The 18,846-nt window shown below is 40.3% G+C and overlaps 1 protein-coding gene across 2 annotated transcripts in view; it reads left to right on the top strand.

The window, feature by feature from the left end:
- The first annotated feature begins 655 nt into the window (after nt 1-655).
- CCSER2 (coiled-coil serine rich protein 2) overlaps nt 656-18,846 on the top strand; it is a 168,305-nt gene continuing 150,114 nt past the window's right edge. The window contains exon 1 of one of the 2 annotated variants that reach the window (XM_039218065.1): nt 656-844. The gene's annotated coding sequence lies outside the window, so the exon portion shown is untranslated. The remainder of the gene's footprint in view (nt 845-18,846) is intronic. The other variant, XM_039218064.1, reaches the window with a different exon arrangement.

Below are 18,846 nucleotides of genomic sequence, written 5' to 3'. Positions count from 1 at the left end.
AGTTCCAACGCTGTTCCTGGCAAAAAGAACCTAGACTGATTGCGCCATAGAGATGCTGCAGATCTCAGCACTTGTAGATTCCCCTTCCCTCCGCTCAGCCTCAGCAAGACCCCTGTTTTGGTGTGGTAGGTTGGGTGTATGGTTCAGGCATGCGCCAGAGCACGGGAGGGCAGGGAACGCGGATAGACACAAACGCTGGAAACGCCCACACCACTGAAAGGTGGGAGGGGAGCCCATGTCAGTTCCGAAGCTCTCAGACTACTAACTTCCCGGGGTCAGGAGGTGGAGTTGACAGGTATGACCGCAGTCAAGCAGCAAATGTTAGTCCAAGGCGCCGGCTAAAGCGGCGGTCAGCCGTGGGACTGGCATCACGGGTTCAGCCTAGCGGACACCTGAGTCAGGGGGCAGAGAGGCAAGGTCAGTGGAGGGGGGCGGGTCCCGAGGTGAAGGCGGAGCCTGGGGAAGGCTGGCGAGGCGTAGGGGCGGGGCCAGAGGTAGGCTGCGGCCGGAGTCGGGCTGCGGGGGCGGATCTGAAGGCGGGGCCTGGCCCCGTGGGGTCCGCGCCTGCGCAACGGGGCCTTGGGGGGCGGGGCTGCGCGCGCGCGCTGCGCGGGCCCTGGAGGGCGGAGTCCAGGCGGGTGCCGGCCAAGGGAGGGGGCGCGGTGTCTCTGGAGTCAGGCGCTCCGTCAGGCCGCGGACGCGATGCTGGTTGCTGCGGGTTTGGCGGTGGGGCAGGCGGGGATGTGACCGGCGGTCCCTCGCCTCACCTGCGGTCCTGGGCCCGTAGGTCACTGGGCGACCCGCAGCCGGGCCGCGGCCGGGGAGGCAGCGTGACCTCCGCACGGTGAGAGTCGGGGTCGGGCGGGAGCCGGGGCCAGAGTCGGGGCGGGGCTGGCGAACGCGACAGCCCGGGGCGGGGGGTGGGGGCGCGGTGGGTCTCGGGCCCAGGCACCTAGGGTGAGGCAGTGACCCTCTCAGGCCTCCAGCTCTCCCGGCATCGTCTCCAGTTCCCCGCGAGCCACCTGAGGAGGGACGAGCGTGGAGCCTAGAGGCCGAACATCCCCCACCCCGTGGGCCGTGACAGGCGCTCAGGGGGCCTCAGTCGCTGAGGGTGCGCCTTTCTTAAAGAAGAAATCAGGGCGAGGCCAAGTTACCCAGTGATTTCAGAGCCAGGATGCTTGCGATGGTTGACAGGGGAAAGTACCCGGGTGCCCCGAATGACTGTTGGGTTTTTTTTTATTGTTGTTTTTTTTAATTGCTGGGCCAAAACAAAAGACACACCTTAAAACACATCCTTAGATCAAACTTTGGTGGACCACAGCGTTGCCATGGGTTCACCTGATGCTTCTCTCTCCTTTTGACATCTGCTATTTTTATACATATGTGTGTACATATATATATATATATATACGTTTTTTGTGTACCTACTTTTTTTTTTAATCAAAGTAAAAGGAAGAATGACTCCTTTGAAGTAGTCGTTGGTGGCTAAGCTTGAGTTTGAATGTCAATAATTGCAAATTCATCTTTGTAGGCTACCCAGCCAAATAGGGTTGCTGTTCCAACACTAGGCCTTAGCAGAGAGGCAGTTACTGATGCAGGGACTCTTCTTCGTGGTGGCAGATTGAAATGTGGATGTTTCATTCTCATTGGGGAGATGAATTGAGCTTTAGTTCTTTCAGAATAGCCGTTTGAAAAGGCATTCCTTTTCTCTTTTTCTCCCGAGAATTAAAGTATAATGGAACTTATTAATTTTGCCAGTTACAAAAAAAAATCATCCTGTAGACTAAAGATTTTAGTGGTGACAGCTCTTCTTTAACCAGAAGGAATTTAAGATACCCTCCTCCTGCACAAAACGGGTCTTATCTGCAATCAAAAGATGATAAGGATTTTAAACATTCTTGAATGTTTTGCCTGAAGTCAGTCTTCTCAGACATTTATTACTGTTTGCTTCTTGTGATTTATTGAAGCTCTTTAGTATTATTTGGTTATTTTCTTTAGTATTCTCTTTAGGTAAACAACACACACTTTTTTAAGAACCTTCTAGCCCCAATTCATATTCTTTTACTTTAGTGTAGTATTAATATACCATAGTGAGAAACTGCTAGAAGTCATCCTGAGAGCAGGAACTCTCCCATTTAAAGCAACAACCATTTATTCTATATTTCCATATGAAGACCTGCATTTTTTTGTTTGTTGCCAACTCCGCTCCTTTGTATGCTAAAGAAGGGGACTTTGCTTCTCTGTTTAAAAAGTCCGTCAGTGACTGCATAATCTGTATTTGATAAAAGTCAAAGTCCTTTGCGATTTTTGATAACTCGTGACGTTTCTAATTTCATTTCTACCATTTTGCTCGCCTCTCCATACAAACACTAAAGAGTTCTCTGAAGATGACATCTTCCTTTGTGGTTTTACACTGTTCTCTCTATTGAGAATTCTTCTCTACTTAGTAAACAATTTGCTCTTCAAGGCCTACTGAAAATATCACCTCTGAATCGTCCAGAGATCTTATCCCCCTCATCTTGACTGATCACTACTATGTCATACATTCTCCGTTAGCATTTGTCATTTAGGAATGATTTGTTTCTGTGTCTGTCGCCATCAGACCTTTGGGTTCCTTCAACTCTAGGATTTACTGTTTTGTGGCACAGGTACTCAAAAACTATTGATTACATTTTTTAGGAATGCTATTGATCTTAAATATAGGTTTAAGATAGGCACACTTTGTTAATGATCTCTTTCACTATTAAAAAACATGGAAAAGATGAATGCCTGTAATATAGGCATATATATACCTATAATATATATAGGTACCTTATATTTCCAAGAAGAACAGTCAAAGGTGATGCTGATTGGGAATGAAACCCCAGTGATGACAGCAAAAAAAACACAAAAAATTAAAAATAAATAAAATACATTTTATAATGCAAGACTTAAAAAAGGCATGACTAGTAAGGATTGCTGTTTCTTTTGGTTTTAGGAGTTTATTTTGAGGCAAAGTGATTGGCCCCAGGTCATGCAGGTAGAAAGGGACAGAGCTGGAATACAATTCAGGTCTTTTGACTATATGCGTATTTTGCCTTTGTCCCCAGTTTCCTAATTATAAGTCTTAATAATTGTTCTACAGTTTGAATGGAAGGTTTTGAGTGGCATAGACAAGTATAAATAAAGGGGGGGGGTCTATTAATAGAATGTTGAAAGAATTAACAAATTATTTGGTTCAACTTAAAAAATTTTACCAATTAAACTACTAAACTACCAAAGCTCGAAAGGGCAAGTTGCTTAGAGGTACTCGGACCCCACATCTTCTGACCTCATGCTTGTGTAGTTTTCATTACTTCATGGTGCTTTGGGGAAAATAAGGAAGCTGCCAGTTTTCAGAAGGAGAACAAATCGGCTTATATTTTCTCCGTCCTTGAATGCTTAGCTGCCACTCTTAGGAATTTAGAGCCCCTGAGTGGTGAGAAACATGATAATTCATTTGGGGATAGAGGAGAAACCTAACCTTCACTACTCTGCTTGCCTGGATAGTTTTTAACCTCAGCACTTGAGGCCCTCTCTCCAGATGCCCCAAACAAGTGGCTTCTGCTTACCATATGGAGATCCCTCATACCGTTATGTTTTGATGGTAAAATGAGATTTTAATATAATAAGGTTACAGATGGCTAATAGCATGGCTAAAATTACATGTGTGACTAGTCTATGTGAGAATAGCCTATCTGATAGGTTTTTCGGGAAAAAAAATTGACGGTTGTGGTTTCATGTCTCTGAAATGTGTACTTACTCTAGTGGGCCTGATCAGTTCGGACAGAGTTTTTATTACAACTTAATGATGAAATAAATAGGAAAAAAAAATGTTTATTTTTTTTTCCTATTTATTTCTCACCATATTTATGTGATTTATGTTATAATCAAAGCATAAATATAATTTTTAATATTTCATATTTAATGTTTTATTTTGCTATAATTATTATACATTTAAATTTTACAATGTTACAGTGAATTGGGTTATATACTTATAATAGTTCGATATCCAAGTTGTCTCTTGCTTTGCAGGTAAAAACCAGTTATCATATACCTGTGCTATGTTTTGCTTCTTTCCTTTAGGCTAAAGACCCAGGAGGGGGAATTACAAGGTCAGAGGTTTTTGTCACTTTCGGAAAGTATTGCTAAATATATTTCTGAAAGATTTATTTATTTATTTTTTTAATTTATTTTTTGAAGTTTATGTTTTGAGAGAGAGAGAGAGAAGATGGGGAAGGGACAGAGAAGGAGAGAGAATCCCAAGCAGGCTCTGTGCTGTCAGCATGGAGCACTGTCAGCACAGAGCCTGATGCAGGGCTCGAACTTACAAACCATGAGATAATGACCTGAGCCGAAGTCAGATGCTTAACCGACTACGCCACCCAGGTGCCCCTGAATTTTTTTTTTTTATTGATTTACATTGCCTCTTGCTATTTAGTTGATCAGTTTTATCATACTTTTATAGTTTTTTGTTTTTAAAAGTTTGTTTTTTAAAAATAGGTTTAAGACTATCTACTGCCTAACATAACTATCCATAATAGAAAAGAAAACCGCAGTATTTTTCTGGTTTTACTTTCTTCTTTGTATGAATTGTTTGTTCTTTGCCCATAAGTTTATTAGAATCTAGCACTTAACATCATAAATATGAATCTCCTAAAATGTTTCTGATCTGTTCTATTATTGTGGACTTGGCAGCTTTTAAAATGATTAAAAGTCACTGACTTACAAAAAATTTTTGCAATTTCATCATTTGATTGTGAAGTCTGAGAATGAACGTCACTCCATCATCTGATGCACACTTTTCTTAAGCTTCTCGAATTTGTTTTTTTTTTTAATGTTTTTTATTTATTTTTAGGAGAGAGAGAGAGACAGCGTGAGCAGGGGAGGGTCAGAGAGAGAGGGAGTCACAGGCTGAAACAGGCTCCAGGCTCTGAGCTGGCAGTCAGCACAGAGCCCGACGCGGGGCTCGAACCCACGAACCGCGAGATCATGACCTAAGCGAAAGTCGGACGCTTAACCGACTAAGCCACCCAGGCGCCCCTCGAATTTGTTTTGTTACATGCATATATCTTTAGAAAATTATATAAATTTGAGTTGAGATTGAATTTCATTTATGTGGATTTTATACTATAGAGAATCACATTTTTAAAAATCTCTGAGTTCCCATTGGTAGATTGCAACTTATTTTTCTTCCTGAGCTTGAATAGGAAACAAAACAAAACTAGTTTTTTATTTTGGTTTGTTTTTTTGTCAATGGGTACTTGTTTCTAAATAAAGTATAGTAAATTTTGACAAAGCAAAAACTTTAGGAAAGCAAATTTTGGTTAATTGAAGTTTTTGTTGGTTCATGGTTAACCAGAAGGTCATTTCTGATTTAACTCTTACTGTTTGTTAATTATTGTAAAATATATGAGAGTAACACTTTGGTTATCTGCTTCCTTTGGGGAGTGAGACATTCTAGGTAGATGAGATATCCCAGGGTAATAGTTAACACTGATTGAGTGCCGGGTACTGTTCTGGTACGTGGTGGCTTGGAGTTGCTTACTTGATTCCCATAACAACTGTTAAGAGGTAGGTTCTTCATATCCTCACTTTGCGAATGAGAAAGCTTAGAGAGGTAAAGTGATCTGCCAAAGGTAACACAGTAAGTAAGCAGTCGAACTGGAACTTAGTCTGTCTACTTTTATTTTATCATTATTATTTTTAAAATTTCTTTTAATGTTTTATTTATTTTTGAAAGAGAGAGAGACCGCGTGAGCAGGGAAGGGTCAGAGAGAGAGGGAGATACAGAATCTGAAGCAGGCTCCAGGCTCTGAGCTAGCTGTCAGCACAGAACCAGACCTGGGGCTTGAACCCACAAACTGTGAGATCATGACCTGAGCCGAAGTCGGACGCTTAACCCACTGAGCCACCCAGGTGCCCCTAGTCTGTCTGCTTTTAAAAGGCTGTATTTGAGAAGTGTATTATCTTACTTTTTGTGCCAAAGATTCGAACTTTATCTCATAGGCATTGGAAAGATACTAGATGTTTCAGAGTAAACGGATGATAGGGTTTGTCTTTTAGGGAGTTGGCTGATGTGGCAGTGTGGAAATATATTGAATTGTGTTTCTGATAGGAAGTGGTTGAAATAGGTCATATGAGGAATGAGGCCTGAATTGCAAAGTGAATTTGGAGATCAGGGGATTTTATGGAAAGATACAGGACTTAGTCACTGATTTATAAGAGAGTAGAAAGCTGGAGTGTTGATTTGGAAGATATGGGATGGGATAATGACAAATGAATATGTGCTTCCAACACTTTGTCATATTTCTTTTATGGCAATATTTGATATATTTGCATCTAATCTAGTGACACATCTACCTCCCCCACTGGATTGTGTGCTTTTCAAGGACAGAGACTGAGTAGAAGGCATGAGCTAATTAATACAGGATGAACTAATACAAGAAGAGGGCAGGAGACTGAAATGGGAGTGGGAAACACCAAATCACCTAAATCAAAGAGTGCATAGAGGAAGAGGAGCTCTAGAAAGTGACAATCACCAGGGAGGATCAGTGCCAGATGGGAGAGAAGTGTTAAGGACAGGGGAAGTATTAAGCACAAAAGTAAATACCAATGTGCTACTTCAGGCTACAAACAATTCTGGTTGTGTTGATGTGCTGATGACCAGCAGTCATATAGAGTTAAGTTGTCTTTACTTTGCTACCCACTTTTTCCTTCCGTACCTTTCTCAGAGTATCCTGTGGTCTCCTGCTTCTTTTAGCTTCTAACATCTGCTTGCTCCTGGTGCTGATGCTGGGACATGACTCAGCCTTCTGAGAGCAACCAATCTGAACCCTCCTCTCTTTTTAAGTGAATAGAGAAATCAGTATGTTAGGTGTAATATGTGACTTTTCAGTTCTGCTGAGTTGATTGCTTTTGCGTGCCCCCAGAGTTACTCTACTCTGACTTTCAAGACTTGTGATTGGTTGTTTGGAGATTTGGAACCTTTGAGAAGCCAGAGGATTCTTAAAGACTGGATTCATGAAAGCTGAAGTTTTTCACCTATATACTTTTCCATGTTGATTAGTTTGATCGTTTGATCATCTTTGAGGATTGTTGATCTTAAAAATGCTCCAGGACCGGGGCACCTGGGTGGCTTAGTCAGTTAAGCATCCGACTTTCGCTTAGGTCATGTACTCGCGGTTCTTGGGTTCAGGCCCCGCATCGGGCTCTGTGCTGACTGCCAGCTCAGAGCCTGGAGCCTGTTTCAGCCTGTGACTCCCTCTCTCTCTGACCCTCCCCTGCTCACGCTGTCTCTCTCTCTCTCCTAGAAAAAAAAATGCTCCAAGACCATCATTCCAAATAATTAATAATCTTTGTTCTCTTTGTACAGCTTTATAGTTAACTAAGGTGTGGGAGCTTGTTTTAATTTTCCTTGGTCATTTCCTAACTGATTTCATATGACTGGTTTTCAAAGAGCTACTTAGGAAAGGAATACAAATCAAGTACAACTTGATTTCTTCTGCTATTATTTGTTTCAAAGCATCTTTATTCTTTTTTTAAAAAAATTTTTTTAATGTTTTATTTATTTCTGAGAGAGAGAGAGAGAGAGAGAGAGAGACAGCATGAGCAGGGGAGAGGCAGAAAGAGAGGGAGACACAGAATCTGAAGTAGGCTCCAGGCTCTGAGTTAGCTGTCAGCACAGAGCCCAATGTCGGGCTCAAACCCACAAACCATGTGATCATGACCTGAGCCGAAGTCGGACGCTTAACTGGTTGAGCCACCCAGGTGTCCCAAAGCATCCTTATTCTTAACTCGCTTAACTGCCTTTCTTTAGCTGTTACTACCCTCCTCTCCACAATCACTGTTCCCAACTGCCCAGTTTGGCATGGCCTCCTGCCCCATGTCTTCAGTTCTGTGTGTGGGGATGGGAAATGCAAGATAGCTCTTTAGCTGAGGAATGCTGGATGTCTCAGGGTTTTGGTGCTTCTGTAATGGTGATATCTTTGTAGCTTAGTAGATGATTTTTATTCCCTGGCAATCTACCTCTCTTTAAAATACAAAAAATAAATGTAGGCCATGTTTCTTTGAATTAATTCTCATTCATTCCCCCTTCCCCTTTCTCTCTCTCCCTCCTTTCTTTGTTTCCCTCTCTCCCTTCCCCCTTCCCCCTGCCATACCCTTTTCTCCACCATATCAAGATACCACAGTCTTTGATGACTGAGCCCCTAGTGAATACACTAGAGACAACTAAGAGAGGCAGACACCAGAAGGTACTTTGAGTTGTTGTTGTCATCATATTAATGATATTTGGTTGCAGCCTGAGTGCTTTGGGGAAATTTGAGAGCTTTCTCAGACCATTATGTCTTGGCAGACAGTGTTATGGTTGGCAGTTACACTTTTCTCTGACAACCATAGTTTAGAAAAGCAGGAACTATTTGTAACAGCTGTTTAAGTGTAGAATGGGCCTGGTGATATTTTGATCTGAGTTGATAGGTGAGGTTATAGGAAACATAGCCAGGTAGTATTTCTTTACAGAGAGTGGGAAGGCAGAGATGGCCATTTTTTTTCTTTATTCTTTCTTTTATTCTTATTTAAAATTTTTTTCTCAGGTTTATTTTCTTCATTTCATGGTCACGTTTGCAGTCAGCATTTTTCCAGGGCTGGAGAAGTTCTGCAGTATAAATTTGCTCAACCCAGGCTTTGAGACCAGATCCAGAGTCTGGATTTTCCTGATTCATGCCACCCATCCATTCAAGAAATACCCACTGAGCACTTGCTAATAATACAAGTGAAGTGCATAGTGAGTGAAGAAAACACATTTTCTACACTTGTGGAACTTTCGTTCTAATGACAAGATACAGAAAATAAACAAGTATATATGTAATATATCAGCTATTATAGTGCCGTGGGGAAGAGCAATGCAGAATAAGGCAGAGAAACCATGCAAGGAGGATGATGTTTTTTTTAATTAAAAAAATTTTTTTATGTTTATTTATTTATTTCAGGGGGAGGTGAGCCGGAGAAGGGGAAAGAAAGAATCCCAAGCAGGCGCCATACTATTAGCACAGGGCCCGACATGGGGCTCGATCCCACAAACTGAGATCATGACCAGAGCTGAAGTCAAGAGTGGGAAGCTTAACTGACTGAGCCACCAACGTGCTCTGGGATGCTGCTGTTTTATATAAGATGGTTAGAGAGGGCTGCAATGATGAATGGTATTTGAGCCGAAACATGGAAGAAGCGAGATTGTGATCTAATCTGTGCAGATATTAGGGGAGAGAGTGTTTGAGGAAGATGAAACAAGTGCAGATGTCTTGTGTCTGAAGCATGCTTGTCTTGTTTGAGGAGTGGCAATAGATCAGTGGAGGTATTGGGGGGAATGATTGGTAGAAGATGAGGTGAGGGCCATAGTGGGTACTGGGAGAGGCATTCATGATAGATCATATATGGCCTTATAGGCCAATAGGACTTTGGCTTTTACTCTGAAGGTGGGAAGCATGTAAAGAGTTTTGACTTGTTTTAAATAAACTTCTCAACTGTATGTAGAGAATGTCTGAGGCTGGATATAATGAGATCATTTAGCAGGCTCCAGCAGCAATTCAGAGTGGGAGATGATAGTGATTTTAGGCAGGAATTGAGAGAAGTGTTTATAATCTGTATACATTTTTAAATCAATGCCAACAGAATTTGATGGTGGATTGGATGTAGCTGTTCATTGATTTTGTCCTGACTAACTGGAAAAATGGAGTTGCCATTTGCCAAGATGAGGAAGACTTCAAGAGAAGCAGACGGGAAATAATAAGTTTAATTTTGGATATGTTAAGTTAGCAGTCCAAGTGGAGATACTGTCCAGACAAGGTATACATGAGTCTGTAGTTTAGGGCAGAGGTCTGGGCTGGAGATAAAAAAATTTCAGTCATGGGCATGAAGATACTATTTAATACCCTGAGAACTGATTAAGATAATCTAGGGAGAGAGTGTGGCTGGAGAAGCCACCCAGAGATTTTGCTTTAGGGTCCTGTAATGTTGACAGGGGAAGAGGGAGAAAGACAGCTAGAGCTAGGAAAGGAACTAAGAAGCGTTCCAGGAGGAAGGAGGGGAAATAAGAGTGAATGGTATTCCTGAAGCCAAGTAAATGTTTTAAGGAGGGAGTGAGTGAGCAGCTTCTTAGATCTTAGATCCAGATCTTCTTAGATCCAGGATAAGGATGTGACTGTTAGATTTAGCAGTATGAAAATCATTGATGAGCATAACATGTTCCTGGTTGGTTGGTGGTGATGAAAACTTTATTGGAGTGAGTTTAAGAGAGAACTGTAGGAAGGAAGTTGGTTTCAAGGAGTTTGCTATAAATTGAATAGGAGAAAAAAACAGGGCAATAGCTAGAGGGGATGTGGAGTCCAGGAATTGTTATTTTTTTTTAAAGATGAGTGCTTTTCTATTATATTTGTATAAATACAAAAATATTTATAGCTAATGGAATGGTCCAGTAGAGAGAGAGAAAAATTAAAGGAGCCATTTCTTTGAAAAATAAACGAAATTAATTTAGTCCTAATCTGTGAACCCAGAGTCTATCATTATCATATATATGTCTGTATGGATTAACCTATTTCTTTCAAATTAAGACAGTGGCTAGTGGGGAGAGGTGTTAAAGAACACCCCCATACCTTCAATTTGTTGAATGTTTAATCAGTTCAAAACTAGTTTTTATATGTCAGTAATGAAGTTTTTAATGGATTAATAGGAAATGGATTAAATGTTCTTTTTAAAATATTTTATTTATTTATTTTTTCTAACCTGTTTTTGTTTGGTAACCTCTCCCTGTTTATCATTCTCAACAGTTTTGCACAGTGCTTGTTGCCGTGTGTTAATCTCTGTATAGTAGTTTTACTGTGAAGTACCTTTTTAAAAAAAAAAGGAAAAAAAATTAATTAAAAAAACCCTTCTTAAGTGAAGTACTTTTAAGTGAATGATTTGATGGCCATTCTTTTTTCTTTTTTTCTAATGTGCCTTACCGTACTTTTACTGTAATTGCTTCTGATTATTGAGTTGATGTTTGAGATGAGTTCAGAAACTTATGTTGAAAGCCCATATTACAGTTACATTACTTTATGTGCCTCATTCTGTGGTTCATTTATGTTTGAGTAAGTAGTTGTCAATACTTAGTGCTGAAGCATTACTGCAATTGCTTTTTAATCTTCTTCATTGGTTTTCTTCCAGATTTTTTTCCATTAGCCCCTTATCCATACTACTGACTTTTGACTTTCTGAAACACAGATCTGATCACGTTTTATTGTTGCTTAAAGAATCTTCCTTGGCTTTCTGTTGTCTATGGAAGTTAGACACCCCCCCCTTTTTTTTTTCTTCGTCTTGCCCACCTCCTGCCTGTACCTGCATTCTGCTTTAGGGGATTTGGAGTGCTCCTTACTGGGTTCTAATGCACATCTGATGTTTCTTACCACAGGATAATCGTCAAATTTGCTGTCAGTGTACAGAAAGTCCTCCATGTGTTGTGGCCTTCATCTTTTGTTGTGGTACCATGAATATGAGAAATTCTTTGACATCTCTGTGCTTTTGCACATAATATTCCTCCCCCACCCCCCAAATGCCATCTAACTTCTTAGCTATCTTGTTAAATCACATCATCTTTTTAGAAGCCAAATAAAAGTCTCTTCTAGGAAACCTTCTAGGCATATTTTCACCATGTCTCCTCTAACCCACCTCCATTATATTCTCTGTTACCTGTGTTCTTGTAACACTTTGCAGTTATTTTATTTTAGTATTTGCTGTGTTTTCCTCTACTTGCTTTCATGGCTGGTCTCCCTTTTCTCAACACTAAACTTAGAGTCACTCAATAAATTTTTGTTGAGTGAATGTTTGGGTAAAGCAAATGATTATTCAACATTGACCCACTTTTTAAAAAAATGTTTTTAACTTTTTTTTTTTTAATTTATTTCTGAGAGAGAGAGACGGCATGAGAAGGGGAGGGTCAGAGAGAGAGGGAGACACAGAATCGGAAACAGGCTCCAGGCTCTAGGCTCTGAGCTAGCTGTCAGCACAGAGCCCGATGCGGGCCTTGAACCCATGAACCATGAGATCATGACCTGAGCCGAAGTCAGCTGCCCAACTGATTGAGCCACCCAGGTGCCCCTGACCCACTTTTTAAAAAAGTTTATTTTTGAGAGAGAGAGAGAGCATGCGTGCATGTATGCACAAGTGGGGGAGGTAGAGGGGCAGAGAGGTGGGAGAGAGAGACTCCAAAGCAGGTTCTGCACTCTCAGCACAAAGCCCAGTACAGGGCTTGAACCCACAAACTGTGAGATCATGACTGGAGTCAAAGTTGGGCACTTAACTGCCACACAGGCACCCCAACATTGACCCACTTTAAAAAAATTAATTTATGTTTAAATATTTATGTATTTATTTACTTTGAGAGAGGGAGGGAGGACGGGGAGAGAGAGAGAGAAGGGAGGGGCAGAGAGAAGGAAAGACCCAATCCCAAGCAGGCCTCGCACCATCAGTGTAGAGCCCGATGAGGGGCCTGAACCCACAAACTGTGAGATCATGACTTGAACCAAGTCAAGAATCAGATGCTTAACTTGACTGAGCCACCCAGGTGCCCCAACATTGACCCATTTCTGATTGACCCATTTGGTTGGGTTTTTACATCAATTTAATTTGTACAGGTTATTCAGATGAATAATTCAGAGTGCTCTTAAAGACAGAGTCACATACAGAGTGTCTTAGGAAATTAACATATTTTATTAAATATTCTGAGCAAATAATGAGGTTTGTTAATTTCATCTTGTAGCTCAAATCTCCTTTTTTTTGGTCTGCCTATCTGAATATTTATTTCCTCTGTGGTTTCAGTTTTTTCTCTTTGATGTATTTATTTGGTTGTCCTTACTTACTGTCTACCCTAAACATCTCTCTCTCTCTCTCTCTCTTTTTTAATAGTTTACTTATTTATTTTGAGAGAGGCAGGGAGAGTGTGAGAGGGAAAGGGACAGAGAGAGGGAGAATCTCAAGCTGTGAGCACAGAGCCCTACACTGGGTGGGGTGGAGTGGGGGCAGCTTGAATTCATGAAACTGTGAGATCATGACCTGAGCTGAAATAAGAGGTGGATGCTTAACTGACTGAACCACCCAGGCGCTCCTACCCTAAATGTATCTTAAACTCATTCTCTACCCTTAATTTTGACTTCTATGTTAGTATTTTCTATAGCACCATCTTTGGTTTCTCTACAGTATCTTTAAGTCTCACTTCTGTATCTTATCATTACTGAGTTTTATTATAATTCAACAAACATTTTTGGCCACTTCCCATGTTCCTGATTTGTTAGTACTAGTGATGAAAGGCTGAATAAGAGAAGGTCTCAGTCCACGAATTATTGTGGTACACGATGAGTATAGTAATAGTGGAATATCTAGGATGCTTTGGGAGTTCTTTCTTTTCATGTACTCCTTAATTCTTACTTAGCCTACTACTAACCTCTTTCAGGGCCTAGATAATTTTAAGACTCTTCAGTAGCTTGTCTTGCCTTAACTCTCCTGTCATTCCAGTTCATCATGGATACTGCCAGCAGATTCGATTCGTTGTCTTTGAAAGAAGAAAAAAGTATCAGTCTTTCTTTTTCCTCTTCATGGAATAAAATCCAAAATAGAATGCAATCTGGAATGCCAAACCTTTGGCCCAGATTTCCTTTCTTCTTTTCTGCTACATGAACTCTTCATTCCAGCAAAACTCTTCTATATTCTGTTCCAAACACAGTTTATACTTTTCCTTTTTTGCCTTGCTTGTTTGAACCATTCTACCATCCCAACAGTGTTTTTACTCCTGGTTCCTCTACTTACTGAAATTGTATGTGTTCTTGGATGTAGTTCCCATTATTAAATCTAGTATGAACCTTTTTGATGATCATGCCCATATTTATAACACCCTCTCATTCTTTGCCTTCATGATATCACTCTTTTCTGTTTCTCTTTCTTACCTATTCTTTCTCAGCTGTCTTAACTGACCTCTATCCCTAAATGTTCGTTTCCCAGGGTTTTCGGTCTGACCTCTTTTTTTCTTCATTCTGTCATGCTGTCTTGGAACACATGTCATTTTTCATTATCTCCTTTGTGTTCATTTCCCCAGCCCTGTTTTTCTCTTGAACACTCCAGCCCTTAGGTTTGCTACTGAGAATGTCCACCTGATTGTCTAGCAGAAAACCTGAAAGTTACAACATCAAAATTAAGTACATGTTTTTCTCCAGAACTGTGTATTCACCTCATTTTCCTGTCTTGGTTAATGATGCTGTCAATCACTCAGTTACTCAAATTATAAACCTGGGAATCATCCTGACTTCTGTTCTCCCGTCCCTTATTTTCCATTAGCTGGCAAGTCCTGATGTTGGAGCTTCTCCCTCTCCATTGCCTTTACGTGTTTCCCTGGGCCGGGTTCTAATATCCTTAGAAACCATTGTAAAAAGGCCCTTTAAAGTAAGTCTTCTGCCTGATCCTGAATATTGTATAGGAAATTCATGTTGGTTGTATCCTGTAGGAATGCCAACGTCAAAATAGTTTTGGGTCTGCTGCTCTAGAATAGCACCTGAACCGTGGACTAATCTTTGTGTATCCATTAAAGGTAAATTCCGAAGTATTTCTATAAGGTGATATTGTTAAGATATAATTTATGCTTCGTACAAGAAATTTTCTTAAGGATTAAGAATATTACTACTAAAGATAAAAGAGAAAGCAAGAAAAGATAGAGGGAAACAGGTCTTTCTGGGATGAGTGCCAGAAATGATCTTTTAGGACATTTTCATAATGAACTAGCAAAGAGAGTCTAAGTTTGAAAGTAACACTAGGTGCTTTCTGTCCAGGTGCCAGTTAAAGAGCAGATAACTACAGAAGGAGCTTCAGGCTATGAGTAGACAGAACTGAGAGCTTTAGTGTGGGGAATTGTAAGCTAATAGATTTGAATAGCACTTTGAAGAGATGTTTTTAACCACCAGTTTATAATCTGGTGAGACTCCTGATACCATTATTGTATGTTCTGGCAGATACTGGCCTAATGTGCTGATGCTACAGAGGTGGTGCCATGGTCACCACCTCTGTATCATCTAATATGTTTCATAAGCACAAGTCTTCTCGACTGAAGCAGTATTTTCTGAATTCAGGTATAGTTAAAGAAGACCTCTTCAGTATTTTGAATTTTTTTCCTGGTTTTCTTTCTTTGATTTTAGGTAGAATTTGTCTTGCTTGGAACATTTTAAAAAGTCAAATTAACGGAAGAAATTACTTTAAAACTTGAGTCGCTTATATACTGAATGAGTTAACATATATGTCAGAATAATTGAATTTTCTATATTGTGAATATTTTACAAGATTATTGTGTTTTTTTGGTTTTGGTTTTTTTTTTTTTTTTTTTTTTTAGCTTTTACTGTTGCTGTATTGTTGGCTTTTGTTAATTGTCCAATGAATTTAGGGTTTATGAGGCTGGTACTAGAGTCTCACTTGGAAATTACCTTGGAAAATGTATTTGAGCATACTGTATTGTAGCATTTTGAAGTTGAGCATGGGGTGTGTATCATTTTGGCTTATAATATTCTGCCTAGGAGTTCCTCTCTGGAGGAAAGAAAGGAAAAAGGCTTAATAGAGAGTGCCCAAAGTAGACAGAGTGGCATTTTGAGCTGAGGCAGTAGGTGTGCTCTGGTCAGGAGTCCTGAAAGATCATAGTATGGGAATAGATGCTTGGGTGGTTTGGTGTGAGTGGAAGGCAGGGTTTGTTGGGTGGTGGTAGGAGAGAGTAGCTGCAAAGGAACACTTGCTTACTATCTGTGTATCTATGGACAGTTTATGTGATTTCTTCAATTCTTTCTTAAATGCTTAGTTAGAGGGAACAAGGAGAGAATGCGAGCAGGAGAGGGGCACAGGGTGGGGGTGGAGAGAGAGAGAGGGGAGAGAGAGAGAGAGAGAGAGAGAGAGAGAAAATCCCAAGCAGACCCCATGCTCAGTGTGGAGTCCAACACAGGGGTCTATCCTATGACTATGAGATCACTACCTGAGCTGAAATCAAGAGTTTGGCGCTTCACCAACTGAGCTACCCAGGCACTCCTCTCCAAGTTTCAATCTCCTTAAATCTGCAAACTAAGAATAATAAAGATACCTAATTGTAGGATTGTTGTAACATTTAAATGAAGTAATGCAAGTACCTGGTACACAGGTGCTCAGTTGGTACCAGCTGCTGTTGTTAGTACTGTTCTATGGCATTTGTTCTTTGGAGAGCCATTGAAAAACTTTATTTTTTTACTTTTTTTAAGTTTATTTAAGTATCTCTACATCCAACATGGGGCTTGAACCCATGACTTTATGAGATCAGGAGTCACATGCTCCTCTGACTGAGGCAGCCAGGTGCCCCGAAGGATTTTAAACTGAGGGGTGATATAATCAGAATTTTGAATATTAAGTCTGAGAAAAGTATAAAGGAAGCATTAAAGGGAAAACGCTGAAGGTAGGAAATTAAGGAAACGTATGCTAGTAGAATACGGGCTAGAGATGGTAAGATTCTAGATTAAGAAATGAGATGGTGTTGGAGAAGACAGGATGGATGTGAGAATTGTTAAAAAATGATGTGCATTATATTCTATGAGTTGGGAAAATCTAAAGGGAACTAGGAAAATAGCAAGGATGTAGACAGAGTACTCAGCTGGGTAGGAGACCTTGTATTCGCTCATTTGTTAATGGGAGAGGGCAGAAGAGGATGGCTAGAGGCACATGCTCACCATTTCCAAGGGTCTAATGGCTGAGCTGGGCTGCCTACCATTCTCCAGATGAGGCTGGAGCATTTGCACATCTCTAGATGAGTCCAGAACAGAGACTTTGGGCAGCACACAGGGATATTGTGCCAAGGATCAGGAACTCTCATGAATGCATGAGAGACATGACAAAACCACAAATAGACCTAAGCAGTTCCAGGCTTGAAATAGAGGAAGAGCTAATTCCTAAGAGACTGGAAAGACAAACTGACAGTTTTAAATTATTTTTGGATTTGAATCTCTGAGTTCTTCTCTATCTAAGTGCTAAAAGATCAGCCCTACCTATGGACTCACCAGGGACTCACCTAAGGTCTGTTGATTTTATGAGTTCAGAAGTATCTTTTTTATGTTTGTCTGTTTTTGAGAGAGAGCACAGGCTAGGGTGGGGCAGAGAGAAAGGGAGATACAGAATCAGAAGGCGGCTCAGAGCTATTAGCGCAGAGCCTTATGGGGGGCTTGAACTCACAAACTGGGAGATTGTGATCTCAGCTGAAGTCAAACGCTTAACCAATTGAGCCACCCGGGAGCCCCCAAGCTCAGAAATATCTTTTAAGCATTTGGTATTTTAGCATTTGATAATTGGGACATTTTGAAATGTTAACATACAGTCAGGGTGCCTGGGTGGCTCCGTGGGTTAAGCGTCCAATCTCCGCTCATGTCATGATCTCACGGTTTGTGAGTTTGAACCCCACTTTGGGCTCTCTGCTGTCAGCATGGAGCCTGCTTCGGATCCTCTGTCCCTCTACCACTCTGCCCCTCCCCTGCTGGTTCTCTTTCTCTCTCTCTTAAAAAATAAATTAACTTTAAAAAAAGAGAAATGTTAACATACAGTCATTTTGTTAAAAGATGCATATCTGCTTTATAATTTTGTTTTTGGAACACTTTGTGTATATTATCATTTAATCATATATTATTTGGCAAGTTTAATTGTATCATTTGAAAAACTGCCTTTCAAAGTAAAATGATTTGTTTTCAGTTTGTTTACTAAGTTAAATATTCTTACCTTACGTAAGATACTTAAAGATTATGATAATAGAGAACAAAGTTCTGTCTAGAATATTATGACGTGTATTTTCTTGTCAGTGAAGTGTTCCCTGCATTGATTGACAAATAGTGAGTATAGGTTAAATATAAATGTACTTTGAATTTAAGGTGTGGTTGATACTTGGGCCTCAGCCTACAATATATTTTTCCTTTTATTAATCAGATTTTATAAAATTATAATTGTGTTATTGACGTAGACAAGATTTGGGGATTGTACATAGTTTTGTTATTGGCATTTTCAGTTCTTTGTATGTGTGATGCCAATTTTATTGTTTTATTTTTATTTCTTTTATAAGTTTCTCTTTTTTAATTCAAGTTAGTTAACATACAGTGTAGTATTGGTTTCAGGAGTAGGCATTTTCAGTTTTTTGTCAGTAATACCCAGATATTATGTCTTCTTTGCTGTGGAATTAGAGTAAGACTCTTTCTACATGCTGCTGTGTCCAAAGCAAAGAAAGAAAATACCTTCTAGTAAAACTGCAGTTCTACATATTTAGATTTTTTAGTTACTTTCATTTCTTCACTCAATAGCTTTCAATGAGTGTTTTTTCTACATATAAAAGTAGAACATGTGTAGATATGATTTTTAAAATAATGTGATAATTGCCATACCCAGAGATGTATGGGAGCATACAGGAGGAGCATTTAACCAAGGCAGGTGTCACATGAACAGGGTGATTTTATGGTGAGCTTTATTGCTGTAGATTACATGAGAAGTGAAAATACAGAACTGAAGAGTTGTCATCTAACAGCCTGATACCGATCAGGCCATAGGAGCTAGTACATTCCAGACACACAGCTATTGTAGGTCATGGGAGATGGCAAGTTGCAGTAAGCCTCTTGTTTCAGCCCTCCCTTCCTGTCACGCTCTCTATTTGTGGAGCTGTAGTGTGTGCTTCTTGTCTCCCTGATGGGGACACTGTTCTTGGTAATGGAAAAGACAAGACGGCTGGTTTGGGGGAAAATATATATGAAATAGGTTGAAAAGAACTAGAATTAT

Source organism: Hyaena hyaena, unplaced genomic scaffold (assembly GCF_003009895.1).
Source record: "Hyaena hyaena isolate Hyena2069 unplaced genomic scaffold, ASM300989v1 scaffold_734, whole genome shotgun sequence".
NCBI lineage: Eukaryota > Metazoa > Chordata > Mammalia > Carnivora > Hyaenidae > Hyaena > Hyaena hyaena.
Note: the sequence above shows the minus strand (reverse complement) of the source record. Positions and strands in the feature narration are given on the sequence as shown.